We start from the raw sequence: 27500 nt of genomic DNA, 5'->3' as shown, positions 1-27500 counted from the left end.
ATTCAATCATTCACAAACAACAAGAGCAATATAACTACAGATTAAATTCTCAAACTACAAAAAACAAAACACAAAATAGAGAAAAAAGTTGTAATTAATAAATAATTCATAAGTATTTTAAAATAAGGAGTTACTTTCCAATCACCCTGTGTGTGTGTGTGTGTGTGTGTGTGTGTGTGTGTGTGTGTGCCCAAGTTGCCATCCTTCACCTATTTCCAAACAAGGCAATATTTTCCCATGGCTAAACATGTTTTTTATGGAAAACTAAAAGCACACAACATGATGTGTATGACGTTACATGTTTACAATCATCACATGATAAGGCCAGGATGTACACACACACATGTATACATGTATGCATGCATATCTTTATCATCATCAGCAGCAGCAGCATTTAAAGTCTGTTTTCCATGCTGGCATGAGTTGGATGGTTTGACAGGAGCCTGGAAGCCATCGGACTGCACTAAGCACTACTTTCACTTTTGGCAGAGTTTCTACAGCAGGATGCTCTTCCAAATGCCAATCTCTTTACATAAGGTACTGGTACCAAAAAGGTCATCAAGTAACTTGCGAGACATGGATCCCTCAATTGAGAGGGGGGGTATTGACGGGGGTGGCTTCATACCAGGTGAAGAGAAGTTAAACTATGATAGAGGATCAGAAACAAGTGTCTTGTTGTAAAGGAGATCCAAGGTTACCCTAGTTGGCGGTGGGGGGGGGGGGCGGTGTGTTCTCATGGTACAGCGAAGTGAATGTAAGTGGAGAAGATTGGACAGGATGCATGAGCAGGCAGTTCGTGGGAGAGCAAACGGAGAGAAGGAGAGAAGGGGAATGCAGAGAGTGTTGAATAGGGTTACAAAGGGGGAGTGGTGGCAGAATAGCAATGATACATTTGGCAGGTGAAGAACAGTGGGGAAGGATAGGGGCTTGAAGGGTGGTAGGAGGATGAGGAGGAGGAGAGACAAGCATGATGTATAATATGCAGTTTGGTTAATTGGATAGGAAAAGGGGTGGATTCATGTAATGTGTGGGTGAAGAGAGCACATCATACACAGAGCTTGCAGAGTTTCGTTCTGCTGAGGATGGTGATGCTTCTCAAGAACCTCATTCTCGTATTACCAGGCATTCCAGTCCATTGTCCTCTCCATGATGCACAACATCTTGAGATCAGTCTTCAACACTTCATCCAATGTCTTCTAGGGTCTCCTCCTCCTTCCACAGCTTCCATCCACTTTAAGCAATCAACACTTCTTTATACACCTCTCCTCATTCATATGCATCACACGACCGAAACCTCGTTGTCTTCTCTCTTGCATGATTCCTTTTATGCATGAATTTTATCTCATTTACACTTTGTCATATATATGCACTGATGTTTTGTACATCCAATGGAGCATACTAGCTCCATTCTGCTCTAGTCTACACATGTTGTCTGCATTCAGGGCTCAGGCTTCCTTACCATGGAGCATAGCCATTCACACACAAGCATCGTACAATCTTCCTTTCACTCTGAGAAAGAGGCTTTTAGTTGCCAACAGAGGTATCTGAACTTCCTCCATCCGATTCATATTCTAGCAATAATACTTTCAGAATGTCCCCTTCCATTGCTAATTTGGTTACCTAGGTAACAGACACCCTATGTAACAGCAACTCCTCATGGACATTTGAGAAAATTGAATTCCTGTGTGTCCTTAGTGCTTATTGTTCTTATGCATATACAAAAAACAAACTCTTTGTTGACTGATCTGTGATTTCATTGTACCTTTTATGTGTCCATAGTTAGTGCCAGATACAACAAATGGAATTTCTTCCAACACCTTTCCTACATATTGAGCAGGACCATTTACCTAAAAGAAAGACAGTATTGTCTAACAACTTTGATCTTCACCGGGTTAACTTTAAAGCCCTTTGATTCCAGGTTTTTCTTCTATATCTGGAATTTCTTTTCCTGGTATGGAAACAACCTAGAATTCCACTATAAGATGAGGTCATAAGCTTATAGTAGTTCCCATGGCAAACCAGTTTTAAATTCCTCTATTATGGCCTGGAGGACTATGATGAGTAAAAGGACACAGAGATCTGAGCCCTAGCAAACTCCTACCTGCATGCTGAACTCATCACGTGGCTGACTTTCACCCTACTGACTGCATCACTATACATGACTTTTATGGCTCTAACAAGCCATTTATCTACTCCTAACCTCCTTAAAGACCACCAGATAACAGAACAAGGGATGCTGTCAAAGACTTTCTCCAGATTAACAAATGCCAAGCACAATGGTTTACTTTTAGCTTTATACTTTTCTTGCATTTCTCTCACTTGGAAGTGAGTTTAACTTGGGCTTTAATAACTCTCTCCACAACTTTCATGACTTTGACCAGTATTTCGATACCTCTTCAATTACTTCTAAGGCATCTTCCTTGTAACGGCCAACCATAATACTGCTGCACTAGTCATCAGATATGATACCTTCCTGTATAACTTGACTCACCATACAGGCAACTAGGCCATATCCTACTCCACCAGAGTATTTTAAGCATCTTCGTGGCAATTCCTGATGGACAAAGAGCCTTCCCAGTGTTCATGTCCTTAATTGCCTTATCTATCATACTGCTGTGAACTAGGATAGCTGATCCCTCTGTTAGGTCAATGCATTGCCATTATCTGTCTACACACACTTCTCACCTACAACATATCTCCTTTTCTCTCTCTAATCCACTGTTTTGCAATCCAGAGCACCTCATGCTTCTGACCCTGATACTGTAAAATACTGGCCAGTCTCCTACTTTCTGCCTGTTTGTTGGATCTTTGAGCTTCCATGACCTCTTTTTCCAAACTTGTTTGTTTGTCCAAGTCTTGGCTCTAATTCTGATGTCACTAACTACTAATCTTCAACTGAGAAAGACTTTGTATTTCCAAGCATCTGTCTGTCTCATTGTCTAGTAAGGATGTAGTCAATCTGGCTTGTGTGCCCACTGGATTGATAGGGGATTAGGTGGCTAACTGGCTGGTTGCTTGAAGCTAATGTTTCAAATCATCAGATCATTTGCATGACAGAACTCCAGGAACCTTGTTCCCTTCTAATTTCTAGAGCCAAAACCATAACCTCCATACACGCCAAGAAATCCATGAGGATACTGCGTAATATGTCCATTGAAGTAATCCGTCACAATAATCAAGTCTCTATCATTTGTTGTTGAGATAGTATGCAAAAGGACCTCATAAAAATTGGTCTTTCTAATCATTTGTCAGCTCAGAATGTGGAGCATAGACAGAGATAAATATAACTGTTCGTTTATCTAAGATAAGTCCCAGCTTAACAATCTCATCACACACTCTGACTATCTAAATTACCTTATCTACCCATTTTTCTGCCAAAAGTATGCCTACACCACCCATCATATTACTGTTGCCTACAAAAAGGAATTTGTACCTATGTTCTTTGGAATGTAGGTGGAATGTAGCAGAGGCTCTCTTCGGTTTTGCTTCTTGCACATCACACACCTACATAACAAAACTCAATCTTTTCAGCAATCTCACCAGTCCTACCTTTCATTGCACCTACACTGATAATGGCTGCCCTAAAGTCGTTGTACTTGCAAGGAAGAGAGGGAAGACAGTTGGAATATGGCTGTTGTCAGTGCCTGTAAAGAAGACCTGTGAGCTGGCAGAGAAATCTGGTACATAGATAATAGTTAATTTACTCAAAGAATTACAATTTCCTAAATTCTGTACACCATCTAGAGTGAGTGCACCAAAAGGGAGAGGCAAAGGAAGGGGACGGGGCTTCAGATTGGCAAGAAGGGAGGATGGGGTGTGCACACACAGCAAGGGGCTTAAATATCTATATCCATATGCAAACACACATGTATACATCCAACATAATATATATATATATATATATATATATATATATATATATATATATATATATATATATATATATATATATACATGCATACATGTGTATGGTGGCAGAAACGAAAGCACCCAAATATCATATACCTACAGGACAAGTGAGGATGCATAATGAGTTGCCAGGAGCAAAAACTGAAATGAGAACTGTGGAGGTGGGTCAGAGTTGATTGGAAAAGTAGGTGACAAAGATGCTGGCTGCCATTAAACTCTATAAGAATCTATTATACAGTGCTCAGTATTACATGGACCAAATAAAATAATTATATAACATTTAATTATCATTAATGCTATTAAAAGTATATGCTAACAAATATATATATATACATGCATATATATACATATATATGTATATATATGTATATATATATATATATGTATGTATATATATATATATATATATATATATATATATATATATATATATATATATATATATACGAAAGAAGGTTTGAAAATGCAATTTAAAAGATGTTTATTTACTTAACCGGTTTCACTCTTTGGAAAAAGATTGTCAAAAGTAACATATGGAAGTTTGGTTGCGTTAATTATTGGTTGTTGCAAATTGCCACATTACATGTATATATACAGTCTTTGGTAACAGGGACATGTTAAGGACATAAAAAAGTACAACAGTAGTTAGTTAGTTAGTTAGTTAGTTAATTTGGCTCAAAAGCAAATAGCAAGGCCATGTAGGGGGACATGGAGTTAAGTACAGGGTGGTGTTCATGTAAAGAGTTCAGGCCACTTGAGGTCAAGGGAGGCTTTGAACAAAGCGGTCATCGGCATCTTCACCATCTTGTCTGGCAGCTTGTTCCACGGATCTGCAACCCGGATGGAGAAAGCTCCTCTCCTTCGATTGAGATGAAATCGTCGCAGGTAGAACTTTTCGGATGATGAGAATATTTGAAAAAATGGCCAGAAAAGATTAAAACAAATATATTATACATCTCAGGGTCAGTACAGAATATTATGAATTCAAGGTGAGGTTGTTTACTGACCTGTCCGTTTTAGCAGAAATGTAGAATTGAAAAAGATGTACCCGTTCTTTTCTTTTTTTGGCTTTCCTTCAAGCATCAATGATTTTGGGGTTAGGATGAGGTGAATATGTGTGTCTCTGCGTGTATGTGTGCGTACATACACATACATGTGGTGTGAATAGATGTGTTTGTGTGTCTGTAGTAACCCCAAAATCATTGATGCTTGAAGGAAAGCCAAAAAAAGAAAAAAACGGGTACATCTTTTTCAATTCTACATTTCTGCTAAAACGGACAGGTCAGTAAACAACCTCGCCTTGAATTCATAATATTCTGTACTGACCCTGAGATGTATAATATATTTGTTTTAATCTTTTCTGCCCATTTTTTCAAATATTCTCATCATACTGTTGTACTTTTTTATGTCCTTAACATGTCCCTGTTACCAAAGACTGTATATATACATGTAATGTGGCAATTTGCAACAACCAATTATTAACGCAACCAAACTTCCAAAAATATATTTGTTTTATTCTTTTCTGCCCATTTTTTCAAATATTCTCATCATACTGTTGTACTTTTTTATGCCCTTAATATGTCCCTATTACCAAAGACTGTATATATACATGTAATGTGGCAATTATGTAAATTTTTTTGAATTCATAATATTCTGTACTGAACTTTTTTTGATATTTCCTCCTGGAAATTACCCTGAGATGTATAATATATTTGTTTTAATCTTTTCTGCCCATTTTTTCAAATATTCTCATCATACTGTTGTACTTTTTTATGTCCTTAACATGTCCCTGTTACCAAAGACTGTATATATACATGTAATGTGGCAATTTGCAACAACCAATAATTAACGCAACCAAACTTCCATATGTTACTTTTGACAATCTTTTTCCAAAGAGTGAAACCGGTTAAGTAAATAAACATTCTTTTAAATTGCATTTTCAAACCTTCTTTCGTATATAATTCCACTCGTGCGATACCCCACAACTCAACTTTGTTATATATATATATATATATATATATATATATATATATATATATATATATATGTATATATATATATGTGTATATATATATATGTATATATATATATATGTATATATATATATATATATATATATATATAATACAACAAAATTAGAGAATGGAGAAATATACTTAAATCAGTAAAACATCAACTATCCGATGATACTCAATCCATACTTTAATACACCATTACATATGAGTAAAGGCAATACATAAAATGAAATGAGATATACAGTAATAGTAAAGAGATAAAGAGATTTAATTTAATTCTCTGAAGAGGCCGTGGGGCATCCTTGTTAATGCCTCATTTATACCTGCCTTTATGGCTTATAGGTTAAATGAGGTATGACTGTCCTCACTGCCGAAACAGCTGTCAGTTTTGATTTATTTGCATATTATATTTGAAAATTTTTTACTTATATCTCTTTATCTTTTTACTATTACTGTATATCTCATTTCATTTTATGTATTGCCTTTACTCATATGTAATGGTGTATTAAAGTATGGATTGAGTATCATCGGATAGTTGATGTTTTACTGATTTAAGTATATTTCTCCATTCTCTAATTTTGTAGTATTAATTTACGGTAATATTATTACCTTTACCCATATAATGCAATAGATGAACTGATTGTTTGACAATTTTTAACATCTATGTATTAATTTTGTTGGGTACCTATCTAGCAGTATATTGGATATATATTATCCCATGGTGGGTTGAATTTTCAACCCCTATCTCATTTTATAACCTATATATATATATATATATATGTATATATATATATATATATATATATATATATATATATATATATATATATATATGTATATATATATATATATGGACAAAATGGACAAAATCGAAAGCAAACTCGATGAACATTAATGGAATTTGTAGTTTTGTGGTACCAGTGCCGGTGGCACATACGAAAACCATCCGAACATGGCCGTAGCCAGTACCGCATTGACTGGCCTCCGTGCCGGTGGCACGTAAAAAGCACCATTTGAGTGTGCCCGTTTGCCAGCCTCATCTGGCACCTGTGTCGGTGGCACATAAAATCACCCACTACACTCTCAGAGTGGTGGCATTAGGAAGGGCATCCAGCTGTAGAAACACTGCCAGATCTGACTGGGAATGTGGCAATTATGTTCCCAGACCCCAGTTGAACCGTCCAACCCATGCTAGCATGGAAAGCAGATGTTAAACGATGATGATGATGATGATGATATATATATATATATATATATATATATATATATACACATGTATGTATAATGTCATTATTCAATTTTATTTCAAAATTTCTTGCCAGTAGAGAAAGAGCTGGTTTCTAACCAAGATCCAAGGCTCCTTCATTGGAATTTCAACATCAACAACAGAGTATTTTGTTTGTATGTATGGATGTATGTCTTTCTATTTTTTGATTATTATCAAATTTGCCACAAAGGTAGGAACCAGTTTCCAACAAAGATACAAGGCTTCGTATTTGGTATGAAGTTAACACAGACAAGTTCACATTTAGAACTTCAGAAAAGCTTTGCATATTTTTACACACACTGCACTTGTAATGTACAAATCAGCCAGTCAATTTCCCTTTCTGAAAATCCCAGTTCATCCAGATTCTCCTTTAAGCATTTACTAACAAAACCCAGTGCTCCAATTATTATCGGAATGAACAGGAATTCATAGTCTGGATACAGAAGCTGGAGGTTTTGAGGCAATTGTCCATAGATATCCTCTTTTTCTTTGTTTTTCAAAGAGACATTTATATCCGCTGGGCAGCTGACCTCTATCATGGTACATACCTTTGCCCTTCTGTCCCAAACAACAATGTTACATTTACATTTGACAGAAATTTTGATGGGAATATTCCACCAGTATTCCTTGAGTTGGTGTTTATGAATGTATTCCATAACAGAGGGATTTTCTAAGTTTATTTCAGGAGAGTCTTTTTTGCGGAGGGCATTGTAAATTGTTTAAGCAACAACATCGTTCCGCATTGGGAGGTTGTACCGTGACAACATTTTAGGACAGTTGCTAATCACATGCATAATGACTTCCACAGAAGCATGACATAGCCTACACATGGGGTTGCACCTTGGGATTACAAAAGCATCACTGCCTCTCTTGTTCACCAGGTACTTTGTGGCCATCTCCTGTTCATGGATTGCAAACGCATAGCCTACAAAGTGTGATGTGATATAGTGGTCTTGTGTCCAAAAGAGGCTGTGCTTCATGTCAATTCTACTATCTTCAAGCTTCCGGGCAACATACCCATGCATAGTCTTTATTCTGTATGCTGAGTGCTTTCCATCCAGGTCTTCTCTGAGGTAAGAGAGAGCCCAGCTGTTTTGGGGCTGTATAGGAGATCATCAGGAAGAGGGTGCTTCTTGAGGAGCTCACTGCCCACTCGTACAATGTTGCTCACTTCACTTTTCAGGACTGCATTTATGTATTTATTTTTGCTGCTGTTGTTCAGCAAGTGCTGCCTGAGTGATACGGTATTCGAAGGCCGTCTACACTCTACCACCTTCATTTCTTCTTCGGCAGAGCCTGTCAACATCACTGTTTCTGTGAAAGTTCCCAGTTGTTGTCAGCATTTTGTAGGTTTCCAGTGAGAGAGTGAAGGGGGGGGGGGGCAGCGAGGGGTGAAAGAGAGGAAGGTGAGAGAGAGAGAGAAAATGTGTCTGTGTGTAAATAAAATAAGCCTTCACTGAATATTGGCTACAGAAAATAGTCTAAAATTAGGGCATATAAGCCCCCTAGGCTTCTTTCAGTTTTCATCTACCAAATCCACTCACAAGGCTTTAGTCAGCCCAGGGCTATAATAGATGACAATTGCCTAAGCTGCTATGCAGTGGGATTGAACCGCAAAACCACATGGTTGGGAAGCCAGCTTCTTAACTCTACTGCTACATGTGTATGAGAATTTGTATGTCTTACAAGTTGTTGTGATGTGCATGATCATAATACTTACATCATCATCACCATCACTCTCCTCACCATTACCATCATCATCATTTATGTCCATTTTCTAAGTTGGTATGGGTTAAATTGTTTATGATGGCCCCAAGGATTCTTTTAATGAAGCTAATGCCTTCCTAAATAATTTCAAGGGCCATTTCTTCCTTGGATGTCTTTTATCATGGTACCAGGAGCTGATAGGTCGTTACACCTCATCAACATTAAACATTTCTCTCAACCCTACTTTGTTGCTATTCGATTCATCAAAGTGTCCTAAATGTATCTTATTGTGACACCAGCAGTAGTGAAGTCATTTTCTAACTCACAAGACTAAAGAGTGTCCACAACACTGAAAGGGAGAAGAAAAGAGAAGGCGATGGCTTAAGCTAAAGTTGGGTTGAGGTATGAAAAGATGTTGGGAGGAAAAGAGTTATTGTTGTGAGAGGGTGAAAATGGTTGAGGTGAGAGTAATAAACAGGAAAGAGCAGTGTGAGTGGTTAGTGAGGAAAAGAGAGAGTGATGAGGAGTGTGTGAGACATCCTGGCACAGCTGTTTTGGTGTCACATATTTCCCAAGCTGATTCAACACTAATTAGATATCAAGTATTTTAATTTTTGTCTTGCTTCCTCCCACTACCACTTCGCTCTTTCCCTTCCTACCCCTCTCTCTCTCTCCCTCTCACTCTCTGTATATGAATATTTCTGCCTGTGCTGGTGTCTGTGTGTCTGTGTGTATTTGCCAAAGTGGTTGTTGGTTCAGTTAGCTGTGCTAAAACCATCGGCATTGAATCAACTGTTCCAAATCTTCTCATTCAATGATGAGTGTGTTCAGTTGAGGGTGAGAAGATCCAGTGCTTATATGAGCAAGGAAGGAGAGTGGTGGTAGAGAGTGAGAGAGACAGCTAAGATGTATTAGGGAGGCAGAAAGGCCACTGTGAAGAGGCAATTGAATGAAAGAGAGGCAAAGAGGATCAAGGCTGAATGCATTGAAAGCATCTCAGTTACCTTCATTTCAGCATTTTTATTGTCATACTTGTAAAGAAATGTGTCTCTTCTCCAGCCCTGTATATGGCCCCTTTCATTGTCCTTTATCATCCCTTTTTTGAGCATCTTCAGAACAGCCTTTGCCATTTCATTCCATATATTTCTAGGCCTTCCTCCAACACAGCTTCCACCCACTTTAAATGCTCATCATATTTTTTTTTATACAGCTCACTTCATCCATTCAAAACAGCCAAAGCAATCTTCTTTGTTCCACACAACATTTAATGCCTCTTGTAGCCAACCTGTTTGTACTCCATCACCTGCACACAGCAACATTTCACTCCCAACAAACCACAATTGCTTCATTTCTTTCGAGTTTTCATACAAAGCCTGCTTAACGCTCACTAATATGCAGCATTGCACTTCTCAAACATCGTGTAACATGATATTGATGGAGAGTGTATTTCTTACTAACAGAGATACAGTAGCAACTAGAATGTTCTCCTCTATGTTCTTAGTGTGGTTACAATGCTTTGTAAAACCCCTGTCAGCATCCCTACTAACAAGGTAACCCAGCAAACAAAAGCTGTCAATTACTTCTAAGGACCCTTCTCAGTGGTTGTTAGGATCTGTTTCCCATCAGGTCTTTTTTCCACTTAATACCCATGTGCACTGCCCACATATGAGGGCTACCCTTATTGTTAGCCTGCCCATAATGCCACTACAACTCCTGCATGTCCATTATTTACACTGGATAACCAACAAAAGTTCTAGTCTGTCATCACAAGATCCAGTCGTTGTTGTGATGTGCTGGCTTGCATGCCTCAATAATCCTTATCTAATGTTCCCACCAATTCAATAAAACATACTTTAAAATTCCAATTAGCAAACTTACTTAATTTGAATAGGGTTAATGATAGCATTCTTATTCATTGTGTTACTCTAGCTTTATCACAAGTGTGATAAAATGTCTTTTAGATGTTAATACTTCCTGCATAAATTATTTCCTCTGTAACTAATCTTCCACATTAATCTTCTCCATGTTGCCATTTCCTTTCAACCAAACCTCCACATTTTTTCATCACTCACTATATTCACCTCCACCCCCATCTTTAACCCTCTTATGAAAATACTCAACCTCTCGTCCCCTCCCACCAGCCACTGTCCATATCATTTCTTATGTTCACTTTCTTGTACCTTGAGAGTTTCTTCTGACTCTCCATCACCATCTTCCTTTTATCTCCTCAGCAATAGATTTCCTCTCGACACCAGGACACCTGAGTTCCTCCCTCCATCATATTTTAGCATTCAGCACCTGACATAAAGTCACCCACCTCCACTTTCCCCTCTCACAAATACTCCCCAATTAGTAGGGGCTACTTTTTCATTTGTCCCTCTTCTTTTCCTGTCTTGCAAGTTAGCTCTGTAAAACAGTGGGTACCAGAATGGGTATCTAGAATGGGTATCTAGCTATAGAAATTATAGCAGATCTGATACTTGAGCTCAATGCAGCCTTGCAGTTTGTCAGATCCTGTCAAACAGTCCAACCCATGCCAGCATGGAAAGCAGATGTTAAATAATAATAATAATAATGAGGATGATGATGAGGGGGAGGAGGAAGAGCTAATAATATCCAATCACACTCTTGTAGCAATCGATTTATTCTCTACCTTCAGTCTAATTCCATGTTCTTATCTTTTGAAGACTTTCTCTTGAATTTCTCTTATATTTCTCTTCCTCCAACTAATGCCACTTCTAAAAATATTGTGATAAGTTATCACTTTTTTTAACATTTATATATATATATATATATATATATATATATATATATATATATATATATATATATATATACGTATATATTGTTTTTTTCTTTGACCCTCTGCAAATCCCAAATTTTATTTTGGTTTGTGGGAGCAACTGCCTTCAAAGTCTTATCTTGTCGTTCTTTGCTCGAAATAAGGAGCAGAAGGTCAGCTGACAACTGATGAAGGGTTGTTTTTTTTTAATGTTACTTGCCTTGTTTTCCATTTATTTCGCTCGTTATTTTCGTATTTCATGTTGTTTACATCTTGTGACATCCTGCACCCATATATGCATACCTATATACATATATATCTATGTATGTACATATGTGTGTGTATATATGCATAGAAGTAGTTGATAGTTTCCGCTACCTAGGTGACCAAGTTAGTAGAGGGGGTGGATGCTCAGAGAGTGTTACCACTAGAATAAGAATAGCCTGGGCAAAGTTTAGAAAGCTTCTTCCCCTACTGGTGATAAAGGGTCTCGCTCAGAGTGAAAGGTAGATTGTACGACGCATGTGTGCGAACTGCCATGCTTCACAGCAGTGAAACATGGGCTGTGACTGCTGAGGACATGCATAGGCTAAGAAATGAAGCTAGCACGATCTGCTGGATGTGCAATGTCAGTATCCATGCACAACATAGTGTAAGCACCCTGAGAAAAATGTTGGACATAAGAAGCATCAGATGTGGCATGCAGGAGAGATGTTTGCGTTGGTATGGTCATGTACTGCGGATGGATGAGGAGAGATGTGTGAAGAAATGCCACTCCCAAACTGTTGAAGGAATCCAGGGTAGAAGTAGACCCAGGAAGACATGGGATGAGGTGGTCAAGCATGACCTTCGAAAGACTGAGATCTCTGGAGATATGCTATGACTGCGAAGACCCGACAAATAACGTGAGTTCATGGCTGTTTCCTGCACCAGTTTCGCATAGCAGCCACAGCCCATCCAAAGTACCTTGGATTGCAGAACGACCTGCTGTGCTTACCTTGGATCATAGGGTGACCTGCTGTGCTTGGGGAGACCTATTGAGTCAAGTACATCAACATCAAAATAAATAAATATCAAATGGAAATTGTAGCTGTGATACCTGTGCCGGTGGCACGTAAAAAGCACCAACCAATCATGACCATTTGCCAGCCCCCTCTGGCCCCTGTGCTGGTAGCACGTAAAAAGCACCCACTACACTCACGGAGTGGTTGGCATTAGGAAAGGCATCAAGCTGTAGAAAACACTGCCAGATCAGACTGGAGCCTGGTGCAGCCTCCTGGCTTCCCAGATCCCCGGTCAAACCATCCAACCCATGCTAGCACGGAAAACAGACGTTAAACAATGTTGATGATGATGATGATGATATGAACATACAACAAGTGTAACAGTTTCTTGTGTGTGCGTGTGTGTGTGGTCTTGGTTGGTTATAAATGAAGAACTCAGAGCACACATTGTCTTCATAACTCCTCTAAATTGGGCATTTCTCAATAGTATGACAACTTGCTGTTAAATTAATTACACTGATCTTCTAAGTTCCTGCCTCTCGTTATATTCATTAGGCTAAATTCAGCTATATGCACTGGTAGTGGAACTAGTCTGAAGAGATGATTGATGGAACTGCCATTCAACATTGTATAGATTTACATAATTTTTTAATTGTATGATCCAGCATTGTTAATTAATATAAAAAATCCACTAATTATCCAAATGACTGTAACCAAATAACAAATGCAATAATTTTGTCATTCCTTAGTATATGTACTTATATATATATGTGTGTGTGTGTGTGTGTGTGTGAGAGAGTGTCTGTGCATGAAGATGAGTTGCTTCTAATTTATATTTGAATATATAGATACATACATACATACATACTTACATATATATGTATGTGTATGTATGTATATATATATATATATATATATATATATATATATATATATATTATATATATATATGGTGTCCAGAGATTCAGGCAACCGATGTTTCAGGCTCTCATAACTATCAATAAATGTGATAAGATATAAAAATTATGCATCATCATAAAAGCTTAGTGTGTCTTCTTTTTGTCTCAGACTAAATAAATTCAGATTTATAAATTAGATGATGGCTATAGACGGAAATACAAGCATAACCCCCCTCAAAGGAGGTGAAGGTAATACAGCTATAGCAAAAAAGCTTAACATTAACCAAACAAAAGCCTGGGAAATTGTCAAGAAATTTCAAGAGGCTGGTTCCACAGCTGATTGGCCTGGATGTGGCTGAAAAAGAAGTGTGTAGATCCTTCAGCCTATCAAAAGTACCAGAAAAAAGATACGGTGAAATTCTTGTCATTCCACAGCAAAAATAGCTGAACATTAAAGTACTGAGTACTGAAGGAGGATCTCAGAACCCAGCCCCCAAAAAGATGATCTGCTGTTATGAGCTCACGTAAGTTTATAAGGCCATGAGACTGGAGAGAAGCTGTCTTATTCTGCATCAGATTGCTGAAGACACACTGCCAAACCTGGGTGTTCATGGATGAAGAGAAATTTGACATTGAACAGACAGTAAACCACCAGAATGACTGACTTCAGAGTGTGTCTGGCTCCATTGAGGGTAGACTCATAAATCAACATCAAAATCCACAGTCAGTTATGGTTTGGGAAGCTGTGAAGATACTGGAAGGTCTCCCCTTCTTTTTTGTGCCCTCGGGTGTTAAAATTAAGACCCAGTAATACATTAGTGACATTCTGGAAGCTGAACTGCTTCCATGGGTGAATGAGAACTTTCAAGGTGTACCTTGGAGCCTCCAACAGGACTCAACATCATCCATCATCCAACATTCCACCATTCATAGGCAAGGATGTATAACCCTGAAGAAACCTTGATCTCAACTCGTTGGATTTTTCTGTTTGATCCATTTTGGAGACAACGATCTCGAACACTCCTCATATTTTGCTCAATGTTCAGAAGGTAAAACTGTGCTAGGAATGGGCTTTGATTCTGCAAGAACAACTGCATGCCACATGTGAAGCACTCACACCAAGACTGAAGGACGTAATTCGAAACAGAAGTGGTTATATCAAATAAATGTGCAAGTGTCATAATTCTGTTTTATTCAACATTGCATTGCAATGCTCAATATATATATATATATATATATATATATATATATATATATATATATATAATATTAATTAGAGACAAAACCACTATTTTGTAAAACAAACAAGGAAAGACTTAGTCAATACATAAAATTTTAATAAAAAGTAAAAATAATATTTTTAATATTTTACTATAAAATTGGATTTAATCCTAAATCTGATTTTTTCCCTGTAAATTTGGATTTATTCCCTAATATTTATTATTATTATATATATATATAAATATACACTTTCTTTTACTTGTTTCAGTCATTTGGCTGTGGCCATGCTGGAGCACCACCTTTAGTCGAGCATATCGACCCCAGGACTTATTCTTTGTAAGCCTAGTACTTATTCTATCGGCCTCTTTTTGCCGAACTGCTTAGTTACGGGGACGTAAACACACCAGCATCGGTTGTCAAGCGATGTTGTGGGGGACAAACACAGACACACAAACACGCACAGTGGATTTGGTAGACAGAAACTGAAAGAAGCCCGTCATACATATACATATATATGACGGGCTTCTTTCAGTTTCTGTCTACCAAATCCACTCACAAGGCTTTGGTCGGGCCAAGGCTATAGTAGAAGACACTTGCCCAAGGTGCCATGCAGTGGGACTGAACCCAGAACCATGTGGTTGGTAAGCAAGCTACTTGATGTACATATATATATATATATATATATATACTTCATCATCGTCATTTGACATCCACTTTCCATGCTGGCATGAGTTGAATGGTTTGACTGAGGACTGGCAAGCCAGAAGGTTGTACCAGGCTCCAATCTGGCACATGTATATATAAATATACACACACTCATATATATATATATATATATATATATATATATATATGTGAGTGTGTGTATATATATATATATATATATATATGCACACAGAGAAAGAGATTTATAGATATAAACATATATATAGATATATGTATGTATGTATATATGTGTGTGTGTATGAGTGTGTGTGTGTGTGAGTGAGTGTATGCATATATATATATATATGTATGTACACATCATCATATATATATATATAAATAAATGGAGTTAAACACAGGTGTTATTCAAATTCTTTTACTTCCAACATATGTTTCAAAGACGATATCAAAGACTATATCACGATATAGACCTCCACTGATGCTTGGGAACTGGTCTGCCATTTCTAAAATGGTGTAAAACAATGTAATCTTCTCATCAGGGAAAGAAAGAAAGAAACCAAACTCATCAATAAAACATTTTAACAGAATGTGATGACTGCATATGATCATGAATGGATCGCTATTAAATTTAAAAAAAAAAACCTTAGAAGATATAATGTCAAAAGTAGCTTATGGAAAGAGAAGGAGTAAAGGAAAGAAATAGGCAGAAAACTAATAAAGGTGGAAATATAGAGCGATATCTGAATTAAAATAAAAGCTTAAAGGCTTGGAAATAGATATATCTAGTGGAAGTAAATGTTAGAAGAAAATCAATGTCCAAATTATATAGAATAAAAAATATCACTTATATGAACTAGTGATATGTTTCTGCCAATGTTTACACCGATAAGCACACTCTATAAGCGTGTTTACAAGGGGATTCTTAGAAAATGGTTCACTATTACAGAGTTGGCAGAATTCTTTGCCCTTATCATATGGGAATGAAATGAAGAGAATCAAACAATCTAAATTAAATTGTTTATTAGGATCTTTTAGATACCAAATTAATTTGCTAAGCCCTGTACTGTTGCATTTATTACTATCCCTAAATGTAGAGTAATGATTAGAAATTCTTTTAGATAACTGAGAAGAACTACCTATATAAAAAGAAGACATTGGTACCAGAAGTAATTTTACACTGGTATATAGAATTTTTAATTTTAGAGTTACTTGACATAAACTTAATTCTGTTGGAATTGACTTCAGAGGCAATAGCCTTCATCATCATCATCATCGTTTAACGTCCGCTTTCCATGCTAGCATGGGTTGGACGATTTGACTGAGGACTGGCAAACCAGATGGCTGCACCAGGCTTCAATCTGATCTGGCAGGGTTTCTACAGCTGGATGCCCTTCCTAATGCCAATCACTCTGAAAGTGCATTGGGTGCTTTTACGTGCCACCGGTATGAGGGCCAGTCAGGCAGTACTGGCAACGGCCTTGCTCAAATCTTCTGGATATATATTCTTTCAGCAGAGGTATTAAAAATCGAGTAGGGGAATCCGAGCACATGCACTAGTTTATATGTCGATAATAGTAAAATAGAACTGAAAAACCTGAAAGTTTTCAGTCAACCAATCTATGACAAAATTAGAGAAACAAGTGACTGTCATAAACTTGAATAACTGAATATGTTGCGGTTAAGGACATGCATGAACTAAGGTTATCTTAAAGGCAACAACGAGGAAGACGAAACTATTTTACATGGTAATGAAATCGAGAGAATAATGAAAAGAACTAATGAGGGGTTTTATGATCTGTGCAGAAACAGAAGAGTTGACGAACGAGGTTGAAAAGACAAAACTTCTTATCTGAGCATCTTCTGAGATTCGTATCCTTCGGCAGAGGTATTAAAAATTGTGTAGGGGAGTCCATGTGCGTGCGCTGGTTTATATAGGGTGGGGGTGGGGGTGGAGGAAGTCTTGGCGAAGCAAGTGATAATCACAAGAGAGAGAGAGACAAACAGACAGACAGAGTGAGGCCTAGAGAGAGAGAAAGACAGTGAGGCAGAGAGAGGTAGGGGTGCCAGAGTTAGGGTGGTCGTGCATTCTTATTTATGTGAAGAGATAATCTATGAAAGGTTTTTTGTGTTAGAAAAGCTAATGTTAAACATGTGTGAGTTGATAATCGACTAATACCAAGAATTCTTTGGGAAATTCCTAATAATAGCTTCCCAAAACTAGAAAGGAAGATTAGATTTAATTTGACTCCCATAAGGAATAATCAATCAAATAGTTTTGCTCGTAGCTGCCTTTTTTTAGTGTAACTATCTTTAAAAGACATCAATTTACCTTTAGAATGAAAAAAAGGGGGCTTAACGGTTATCTCCCTTACTCTGTAAAAAACTATTCCTCCGCTTGGTGTTGGCATCTGAATTAAAACTAAAAACGTCCAAATCGTTACAACTAGATTTCATGTCTCCATTACTAAAGGTAGAATAAGATTGAATAGGATTAATGTTGGTAACTGTTTTTGTATAGCCTGCTTTAAGTAAGGCAGAGATATAAAATTCAACCTTATTGTTGAAAATGTCAACATTTGCAGATAACTTAGACAATCTGAATGAAATATTTTAAACTAAATTCTTAGCGATTGCCCTAGGATGATTACTGAATTGGCTAATATACTTAAGATTGGTCGATGGTTTGTGGCATGGGAAGTACGAATTATTGTGTAAGTTAAGTGTACTATCCAAAAACGATGCCTAAGCCCATTCTACAGTAAAGCTTAACCAAACTATTCTAAACTTTTTGTACTTTCTGGTTAGAAACATTTTGAAGGTGGAGTAAACAGTCATCACGATATAGACCTCCCCCGATGCTTGGGAACTGGTCTGCTATTTCATAAAGTATATATATACCAACCAAATCAGCTATTTGTGCTGAATCAGAACTTCATATAAACATATATATATGTATACATATATATATGTATGTATACATCATCATCATTGTCATATATATATATATATATATATATATATATATATATATATATATATATAGAGAGAGAGAGAGAGAGAGAGAGAGATAGAGAGGTAGGTAGATAGATAGATAGATAGATAGATAGATAGATAGATAGATAGGTAGATAGATAGATAGATAGATAGATAGATAGATAGATAGATAGATAGATAGATATGTATACCACACGGCTTAGTGGTTGGTGTATATTTGGTTCACAATTGCAAGGTCGTGATTCAATTCCCAGCAGCGCTTTGTGTCCTTGAGCAAGACACTTTACTTCACATTGCTGCAGTCCACTCATCTGGTAAATATGAATTGTACCTGTAATTAAGGGCCAGCCTTGTCACATTCTGTGTCATGCTGAATCTCCCCAAGGATTACATTAATGGCATGTGAGTCTGTGGAGTACTCAGCCATTTGCATGCTAATTTACTGAGCAGGCTGTTCTATTGATCAAATCAACTGGAACTCTTATAATATCCATATGAGAGCCAGACCAGTATATATGTGTGTGTGTGTCTATATATATATATAGGTGGCACGTAAAAAGCACCCACTACACTCACGGAGTGGTTGGCGTTAGGAAGGGCATCCAGCCGTAGAAACACTGCCAGATTTGACTGGGCCTGATGAAGCCTTCTGGCTTCACAGACCCCAGTAGAACCGTCCAACCCATGCTAGCACGGAAAACGGACGCTAAATGATGATGATGATGATGATGATGATGATGATATATACATAGACACACATACGCATGCACACACACACACACTCAGTAGCCTACAGTAACTTAATAACCATTGTAATAAAACGTTAATTTAACATCTAATTCAGTGTAAACTTCTTCCAGCTCAGTAAGAGATGAACATTTTCACTATCTCGTTCAAACCTTCCATTACATGTTCAGTTTGGTTAAAATTGGTAATTTGTGCCACCAATTTCAGAAATTCAACTTTGAGACTTTTTTTTTTTGCCAAGTTTCTGATCCCTTGCTTGTATAGTATAGGCTCTGTTTTCTTGAAAAAGATTGGTCTTCTTATCAATGGCAATATTCGACTGTATTTCATGTTATTTAAATGTTTTCAATTAGAATCAGCCCCTCCATTTGGTTGAACTGGTTCTCTCCTTGAATTACTTCTTATTTGCAGGAGAGTTTATACCATCAGGTCTCGGGAGTGACTATGGCAATAAGAGTGGGTCCCAACTACATAAACTTGTTTATTGGTTACGTTAAAGCCCAAATATTCTCTCCGTTTACTGGTCTCACTTCTGAGCCATGTGATCATTTGACTTACAACTGTATTGGTGCCACCTCACTCTCCTCTCACCAACAACTTGTCTCCTTCCTCTCATCCATCCAGTCCTATCATTCTACCCTTAAATTCTCCTGCTCTGTCTCCAACTATCTAGATATTTCTGTTTCCAACCACCACTCCTCTCTTGCCACCCTCATCCATCATAAGACCCACCTCAACTTCTCTTCCTCCCACTCTACCCACACCAAACCTTTCATCTCTTACTTTCACTTCCTCCACCTCTGCTGGCTCTGACTTTGAGACTCAGTCCCAACTTCACCCAAAGCGGTTGCCCACCACTGTTGTCCTTACTGCTTTTGCTCATGCCTGGTCTGTTGATTGTGCATCGAGTCTCCCTCTCCCCACACCCACCCCACCTTTACTTGCCTCCATTTACCCCATATCTACCATTCCTCCCACCCCACCCTTCCAACACACCCTTTTACATGCTCTCTGCCCACTTATTTGACCCCTCCACCATCCACATCTTCCCCCAACCCACCATTCCCCTCCTTCAAACACACCCACAACCTACGTGACCAACCTGGTCCATAGCAGCTCCTCCCCCATTCCTGGCACTCAGCCTCCCTCCTTCCCTTGTTCTCATCCAGGCTCCTACTCCTGACTCTTCCTCACCAGTAACCACAATCAATTCTTACCCCTTTGCCAACTCATTCACCTCTATCCTCTGCTCGCTTTGGTCACTCCTCATAGACTGGTCAAACAAGCTGGCAACTAACTCACCATTGTGCCAAACACCTTTGGGACATCAGATTCGAAAATCATCCCTCCACCCAGTCCCATGCTATTTCTGCTGGAATGGTCACTCTTTGCAATGTCTCTGTTTTGACAGGCCTGATACAGAGGCCACCCAGACTCCCTCCTTTGTTCTAGAGCAGGAGTTGATTTTTTTTTGTACACATCAGCCACCCCCCCAGTCTACATTCTCCACCTCCCTTCATTTAAACGCCACCTCCACACATACCTACACTTACTACATACCTCCCACTTTCTTAATGCCCCATCCACAACACACCTACTCTACACCATTCAATGCATTGGCCAACACCAGGCACACGATGTCCAAACAGCAAATACATCCCACCTGCATCCCACCCTCCTTCTCCCTACTCCACACACACTTTCATCCCACTCTTCCCAACACCTACCACTCTATTCCATGTAACACCTCCATCCATTATGACACAATTCACATCTTCCTACAACACACACCAACATCAGATGGCCTCAAACACAGAATATACATATACACACATTAGCTTCATACGAATGTACTTACTTAGTTTGATAGCCTCATACACACACACACACACACATACATAAACAACGTAAAATATACACATACACATTGCTTCATACATACATATACTTAATCCCTGTCCACACAATATGTAGATAAAGTTAAAACCCCAGCTGTGTCCTCTTCAAAATATTTCTAACAGGAGAGATCTTACATGTTTCTTCCTACATGTACAATTTTGTAACTCCTTTTAGCAAATGGAACACATGTAATGGTGAATAAATAATGCCAACCAGTTTCCAATCTCCTGTTTTGATATATATATATATATATATATAAGACAGGCTTCTTTCAGTTTCCATCTAGCAAATTCATTCACAAAGTTTTGGTCAGTTCAGGGTTATGCTAGAAGGAACATACCCAAGGTGCCATGCAGTGTGATTGAAACCCTAATGATGTGCGTGGAAAGCAAACTTCTTACTACACAGCTACATCTGCACTTAATCTAACACACACACACACACACATATCATCATCATCAGCAGCATCCAACATCCATTATCTATGAGTTGGACAGTTTGACCAGAGCCAGCAAGCTAGAGAGCTCCAGTCGGATTTGGCAGGGTTCCTTTAGCTTGATGCCCTTCTTAACGCCAACCACTTTACAGGGTGATTTTACATAGCACTGCATTGGGGGATTTTACTTCTCTCTCAATACACTGGCACTCATCCAGCAGAGCATACTAGCCTCATTCCTTTCTAATCTTGGCATGTCCTCTGCAATCAGGGCCCACATCAAACTACCATGCATCATACAATCTCCCTTTTGCCTGGAGAGAGAAAGCTTTCATAGTCAACAGGGCAGCTCTCTGAATTTCCTCCATCCTAACACACACACACACACACACACACACAGATGGTGTGTGTAAATTAGAAATAGCTTTTCTTCCAAACCTGTTTTCGTCAAATTTGATCTTTCACATTAAGGGTTTTCCATATTTGATATTATTGGTCCTTATTTGGAACGTTGATATTCATAAATCCAGGAGACTAATGTTTCAAGACTTTTACAATCTGATCATTCAAATTAATCTTTTTTAATGCCGTGTAAGCTACACAGTCAGCAGAATGCTGGAAAGAGCTTCGAAGACAATTAAATCCTCAACATGGCATCTAAATTATAGAATGGTAATTACAACACCAGGCTAATGAATCTGGAAAGCCTGTCATATCTATAATCCATTAAAAGTCAGTTTCAGTCTTGCTTGCAATGCAAACTGGCGCATAATGGGAAAATACTATGAATTAAGATTAACCTGAAATGTTAATAGGAACGAAATGAAATAAGTTTCACGTAAATTAGAGCAGCAGTTATTGAGATATTTGGGGTTTGGGGGTATAAATGCCCAAAATGGTACATAATGGGAAAATGTTCTGAATTTAACTTCGTCCTTGAAGGGAAGAATCTCTAACCTTTCAATTAGACGGATTTGACAACGAAAAAATACAATGTTTTTTTTGTTTTTTACAGTGAATATATATATATATATATACGTACAAACTTCGACAGAGTAACAGTCATATATATAACATGGACAGACACACATATCAGTACAATAAACATACGTTTACATATACATATACACACACGCAGACACGTCTACACACTTACATATGTAAATGCTCATATACATACATGTGTATACACATATATACATGCATACGCATATACACATCTGCATACATACATGCATACAAACACATACATACATACATAAACATATATATATCCTTTCTATTCAAGGCACAAGGCCAAAAAGAGGCAATTAGATAGACCCAGTACGCAACTGGTAATTAATTTATCGACCCCAAAAGGATGAAAGGCAAAGTCGACCTCGGTGGAATTTTAACTCAGAACGTAGCGGCAGACAAAATACCGCTAAGCATTTCGCCCGACGTCCTAACGATTCTGCCAGCTCGCCGCCTTATAATCATGTCATGAACTTCATAATCTCGATGTAAAATAGTTTTTTTTCTTATGATATTTTCGAGTGCATTCAACATTATCTCACTTCCAAAGATTTGGCTGCTATTTCTAGCACGCCCTGCCACTATGTAACAGCTATTCACGATAAAGGATCCAATATACCTGTTATGCGGTGGCAGGGCATGCAAGAAATAGCCCTGATTGCAGAGGACATGCAAAGAGGCAGTTGGTGTCCAAGATCATCACCTCCCTGGCCATTACAATTTTCCTGTGACTTCATTTGATTCACGTATCCTGCTTTTGACAACAGAACACGGTCACATATAATCCATATCCAATGTTCACTGTTCATTCCAGTTCCAATTGTTCCTTTGCGGCAGACTCTTTTAAGTTCAGACTGCTGAATCATCTTTTCCTCCCAGGAATTGCAACCAGTCCTAACAGCACCTCTTCACTTGTTCCAATCCATAACATCAGTTTCCCAATCACTTTTGTTCATATCTAGTTTCTTCAGGTTTTCCTTCACACAGTCTTTATACCTTTTCCCGGTTTATGTTGTGACCGCTTACCAGAGTTGAGCTCACCATAAAAAAGATGCTTTGGCAATCACTCGTCTTTCATTCTAATAACATGTCCAGTCCATCTCATTTGAGCCAAGAAAACATGTTGTTCAATTGAGTTACAGCATGCCATGTACAAAAACTTGTATATCTGGTATGATATCCATGTTCACTACAGAAAAGATCTGCAAAGTGTTCTCTGCATCTATTCATTATTCAAGGAGGATCTTTGATAACCTCATTTCCATCTTTTGACTTCAAGGGAACATATGAGGAAGACTGGGGTCCAAAAGCTTGTCGCAATAAACTATAAAACTCTTTAATGTCTTTCTTGTCATAGGCCGCCGGTATTTCCTCAGACAAATTTCTCCAACAAATGTCTTTGAGCCTCCCAAATTCTTTTTGCAAGCCTGCATTCTGAGGCTGGTACAACATTTCTAGTTGCACATTGTTCTTTACGTTTGGGTCAAGAAGCTTTTCCTGAGTGGATCTCTTTGCTGCTAAAAGCTCATTTATTACCATATCATTGGAATCAAACCGGTCTCGGTCTGTCTCCTCTTAAAACCTAAAACCTCTGATCCCATTTTATATCTTCCATCCCAAAAAGATTCCCATGGACCATCAAAATGAACATTGTTGCATCTCTCCTGAAACAACTGAAAAACTTGTGGTGTTTTCGCTGCTCCACATCAATTCTCTTTGGGACTTGTATACCTGCATTATGAATCTTCAGGGCTAATGCAGTTTCACACCTCCCCTTGAAAAATGCATTATTTTTAAAAGCTTTTTTTTTTTGATTCCCATGTTTTAGATGTCGGAGATTACAAACATGCAAACAAAATTCCCCTCCCACCCAACAACCACCACCACTCTCCCCTCCCATTTAAAATTTTGAACTTTTTAGAAATTTTTTTCCCTATGTTTTAGATGTCGGAGATTCCGGATGTGCAAGAAACCATGTTTTGAAACATTTAAATTCAATAAGTATATAGATAGATATGAATGTCTTTCTGGGGCTAAAAACAACAGTAACACCATCTTCTATAGAACCACCACATTTAGTTGACAAATATATTTTATGAATAAACGGATAGGGATAAATAGATAGGAAAATAAATGGATGAAAAAGTTCAAAGTTTAAAATTGGGGGAGGGGGTGAAATTTGAGCCCCTTATTAAACTTTATACCATTATTTATTAAATATTAATGTTTGTTTCTCATAAAATGGCTCACATGGGGATGTGGTGTATATTTAATTTACATTATATAATTATTTACGATTAATTTAAGGAAAACACAAATTCTTTTCACTTTAATGTTTTTGCCTGGATTTAATTTCAATTTGTATATACTCATCAGTTCGTTATAATCTTTTTAATGTAAACAAAATCAAAAATTTTAATGAAGGGAGCGGGAGATGAAATCAAAGAAATATTTTTTTTTTTTGCATATTCATAACCTCTGACATTGGAATCCAAAAAAGTTTTTTAAAAAAATGCATTTTTCAAGGAGAGGTGTGAAACTGCCCCGAATCTTCTTGTGGACTCTGAACTTGAAATTAGCCCAAAATATTCTGTGATCAGAATATTCTGCAATATCCTGAGACTGCACAAATCTTGTAAGTCAGCTTTCCGAGTTAATACAAAGTCAATGATGTGACTTGGCTTTGATTTTGGGTGAATCCAGCTTATGAGGAAAGAAAGGATTCTGAATGACCAAACCTAGCTAAGAGCACCTTTGTAAGAGATGCAATCCATTGTCGTCCACCTTTCCTATTCCATAACACCCAAGAAGATTCCAAGCACCATAGTATCCACCAACACACACACATTAAAGTCACCAAGTACAACCAACTTCTCATTCAAAGGGACGGACAGAAAACTTCTTCTAAGCTCCTCATAAAATGCATGGATGTTTCCCTCGCTAGCTGCAAGTGTAGGAGCATAAATAGAGAAAGCAGTTACAAAACGTCCATAAAAAAGGGGGACCCGGAGTTTCATTATGCCTTTGTTATGCTTTATGGTTGTTCTGGGTCCTTTAGCTTATCACTTCTGATTGCAAACCCAACACAACCTTCCCTTTTTTCTCACTTTGGCTTCTCAACCCAGAATAATGTGAAACCTGCTGCTGTGTGTGTATGCACGTGCACACACACACACACACACTCACTCACATACACACACACACAAAATCACTATATACCTTTGTAGACATAAAAAAGATATAAAATTTTAAATTTTTACAATTTGAAAATTAAAATAAATAAATAAATGCATAAATAAATTTTAAAGTAGAAATAGAAATGAATATATATATATATATATATATACATAAAAGAAAAAGATATATCAACATATATATATAAAAGGCGGCGAGCTGGTAGAAACGTTAGCACGCCGGGCGAGATTCGTAGCCGTATTTCGTCTGTCGTTACGTTCCGAGTTCAAATTCCGCCGAGGTCGACTTTGCCTTTCATCCTTTCGGGGTCGATAAATTAAGTACCAGTTACGCACTGGGGTCGATGTAGTCGACTTAATCCCTTTGTCTGTCCTTGTTTGTCCCCTCTGTGGGTAGTAAAGAAATATATATATATATATATATATATAATTGTTATATATATATATATATATATACATATGTATACATAATGTTGGATGCCCATTATCATCATCATCATTTAGCATCTGTTGACCATGCTGTCATGGGTTGGACGGTTTGACCAGGGCTGGTAAGTTGGAAGGCTGCACCAGACCCCAATCTGATTTGGCATTGTTTCTATGGCTGGATGCCCTTCCTAATGCCAACCATTCTGTGAGTGTAACAGGTGCTTTTACATGCCACCAGCACAGGTACCATTTGCGTGACACCAGTATCTGCCTTGACTGCAGTTTTACTTGGCTTGACGGGTCTTCTTCTCAAGCATGCCATAATGCCAAAGGTCTTGGTCATTGCCTCTTTGAGGCCTGACACTTGCAAGGAGTTCAGCCAATTTGCTCTGTGAGGCCCAACACTCAAAAGGTGCTTTTTATGTACCACCAGCACAAATGCCAGTGATGTGACACCAGCATCAGCCTTGACTATGATTCCACTTAGCTTGACACATGTCAAGCACAGCATATCGCCAAAGGTCTTGGTCACTGGCCTTTGTCTCTGTGAGGCCCAAAGTTTGAAGATCATGCTTCACCACTGCCTCCCATGTCTTCATGGGTCTACCTCTGCAGCAGGTTCTTTAAGTAGTTAGAGATCGGCACTTCTTTCACACAGCGGTCCCCATTCATCCACATCACATGACCATACCAGTGCAGTCATCTCTCTTGCACACCACATCCGATGCCTCTTATGACCAACTTTTCTCTCAAGATACTTACACTCTGTCGAACAGGCACATTGATGTTGAATATCCAGCAATATATACATAGAGAGAGAGAGAAAGAGAGAGAGAGAAAGAGAGACAGAGAGAGAGAGACAGACAGACAGATACACACACACACACGCAAATAACATGCATACATATATATATATATATGTATACATGTACAGATGAATGTATATATTCATGTATGTAGCAGTATATATATATGTGTGTTTTTGTGTGTGTGTGTGTGCATACTAAGGTGTATCTATATATGTGTGCATATGTATATATACGTATATGTAGGTGTGTGTATATACATATATATATCCAAATTGATGAAATGGAGTGGGTAAAAATGCAGGCTTTATGTGTTTCCTCAGAAACAATAATTACTCAATGCTGGGTATTCCAATGTATATAAAATCATCTTCAGGATCCAAGAGAATTGAGACACCAGATAGAGGTATTATATATGTATATATATGTGTGTATATATATATATATATATATATATATATATATCATATACATATATATATACATATATATATAATATATATATATATAT

At 37.8% G+C, this 27500-nt stretch overlaps 1 protein-coding gene across 1 annotated transcript in view; it reads right to left on the bottom strand.

Annotated features, from left to right (window-relative positions):
• The window catches only part of LOC115223559 (monocarboxylate transporter 4-like), a 94456-nt gene that overhangs the window by 66044 nt on the left and 912 nt on the right, over window positions 1–27500 (bottom strand). The gene's annotated exons all lie outside the window — the stretch shown is intronic.

This window comes from Octopus sinensis, linkage group LG23 (genome assembly GCF_006345805.1).
Source record: "Octopus sinensis linkage group LG23, ASM634580v1, whole genome shotgun sequence".
NCBI classification, from domain to species: domain Eukaryota; kingdom Metazoa; phylum Mollusca; class Cephalopoda; order Octopoda; family Octopodidae; genus Octopus; species Octopus sinensis.
The sequence above is the reverse complement of the archived record's forward strand: the minus strand, read 5'-3'. Positions and strand labels throughout refer to the sequence as shown.